Here is a 2,500-nt window from a genome sequence, read left to right as displayed (position 1 = left end):
CCCATCTCCAATCGCTTTATGGGGGACTGTGTCGAACGCCTTGGTAATGTCAACGACAGTCACCACTCCACCCGTGCTTGTCTTCATGTCTTTAATGGCTGCCTCTAATATTGCTATATTTTGTTTGCAGCCATCTTCTTTCGTAAAACCTTTCTGTCTTTTACTATTCCGCACGGTGTTTCTTAATCTTAAATCCAGCATTGCTGAAAATATCCTACCCATTAAAGAGCCGATTGTAATCGGACGCCAGTTCTTTATTTCTTTTGTATCTTTACCGGGTTTCGGTATTAGTGTGGTCCGATTTTGTTTCCACTGGGCAGGATAGGTGCGGAATAGCATTAATATATTCATAAATTTACATAGGACATGAAGAAAGCCGGAGGCCCTCAAGTGTGCCTTGGTGATGCCGTCGACACCGGCCGCCGTATTGTTCTTAATCTTTTTCATTTTAGCGGTTAGTTCGTCCATGGAGATGGGTTTCCAAATTGTATTTATTGGGGAGACTATACTCGGTCCCCCACCGAGTTTTGGTAGACCTATTAGGGGTCCCTGCTCCCCCCATAGGTTATTATAGAGTGACTCTATGTTCACTCTATCAGGAAGCTCGATTTGCTTCCTTTCCTCTATAGTCTCCCCTGCGACCGCCATATCCACCAATTTTCTAGGGCACTTATTATATAATTCCTGGTACCGAGCATATCTATATTTAAGATAGCGGGTGCGGTCGCTTTTTCTTTTATTTCCCCCGCTATCATCGCTCCTTGAAATCTTTTGTATTTTGGGTCCGACGCTCAAGGCCTTCTCTACCATGGCGTCGAGTACCCGCTCGGTATCCAGTGGTTCCAAATGGGCTTTCCTAACCAACTCCTCCATCATTTGTTCCAGGAACCTAAAACTGTGGCTGTCTTCCAAAGGGTTGGTTAGTATTGCGTCTCGGAATGTTTGCTGCCAGTCATCAGCATCAGGGGACTGGACTGGCTCGGACGCTCTCTCACTTAATTCAACAGTGGTTAAGTCATCGGATGGGTTTGTATCCGGTTCCACCTCCGGTTCCACCTCCTCAACCACTGTTTCTTCCCTCTGGGTGGGCATCAATCCGATGAGTCTCCTTTTATCGCCTATTTGTTTTGCTGTTTTTGTTGTGAGGAATCTGGCGATTTTAGCATTAGGTTGTCTTTCATTTTTATATTGTTCATATAGTACTGCCAGTAACTGTAATTCTTCCTCCGTCCAGACCGAGGCTCTATTGCCTGGACGTATAGAGGTTGCCTCCTTATACCTCTTTTCATTCCTCACAACTGGGTGCCTGTGCCGCTCGTGTTGAGAAAGGCCCCTTTGTGTGTTAAAGGCAACCCCGCAGGTAGCACAGCGATATTGTGTGGCTTCAGAGTCGGGTGCTCTCCCCTTACATTTGGGAAGGTGGCATCTGCAGCCATGTAACTTATCGAAAATTCTTTTGCAGTTACTGCATCTCCACCCGACTCTAACCCCCGTGTGACACTGGTCTATATGTCTCACGAGGTCGGCCACCTGTAGGAATTGCCTATTGATATTTTGGCAAAACAGGCATCGGATCTCCGCACCCAGAGGCAAGTCCACAATCATGCCATAATCAAAATCAGTGGAATTGCCAGAGTCGTCATAATCGGCCCTCCTGTCCAAAGCGGACAAGTCCGCCACAAGGGCCCCAGGGCCGGGGGTCCCTGCGTCCGAGGCTTCATTGTTAGTTTCGTCCTGCATGTATGTTTGTCCTTTTTCCTCCTCCTACAACAAGCCCCGTTCATTCCATTCCAATCCTTTAGAGTAGCCATGTCGTTTAAACCAATCCGAGGGCAGAGTAGCCCTCATTTGCCTGGTACCACCTACTTCCATCTCGCCTTTTAAGACTTCGACACAATAAATAAATAAGGAGCACTAAGTACTCATAATATAATTATCGCCATACCGCCAAGATACAATTTTGAAAAGTTTGGGTACTTCGTACCCTGAACCCAGTCAATATAAGGGCCTCTCTGCCCTAGCTCTGGAAGGTGAGGTCGCTAACCCTCAGACAACCGCTGATACTTAGATCCTTTTCAACCCCGCCGAATGATGACGTTGGTCCGAGAACCTTCCATCACCACCCGACAGGGCATCCAATTCACCTCGCACGCGATTGCTCCAGTCAGTCACAGAGGCAGCATTAGTTTCCCCCAGACGGGGTACTCGTGGCGGGAACCACGAAGAGGTTGCTGCTTGCTAACTATGACACTCTACCGGCAATAGCCGTATGTTTTCCCGGCACTCGGTAGAGCTCGCACCTTACGCGGTCGCCAACTGGTCGCCCCGCATAAGAGAGTCATAGTTACTCCCGCCGTTTACCCGCGCTTTTTTGAATTTCTTCACGTTGACATTCAGAGCACTGGGCAGAAATCACATTGCGTCAACACCCGTGGGGGCCATCGCAATGCTTTGTTTTAATTAGACAGTCGGATTCCCCTAGTCCGTGCCAGTTCTGAGC

The sequence above is a fragment of the Megalopta genalis genome, unplaced genomic scaffold (genome assembly GCF_051020955.1).
Source record: "Megalopta genalis isolate 19385.01 unplaced genomic scaffold, iyMegGena1_principal scaffold0069, whole genome shotgun sequence".
NCBI classification, from domain to species: Eukaryota; Metazoa; Arthropoda; class Insecta; order Hymenoptera; family Halictidae; genus Megalopta; species Megalopta genalis.
Note: the sequence above shows the minus strand (reverse complement) of the source record.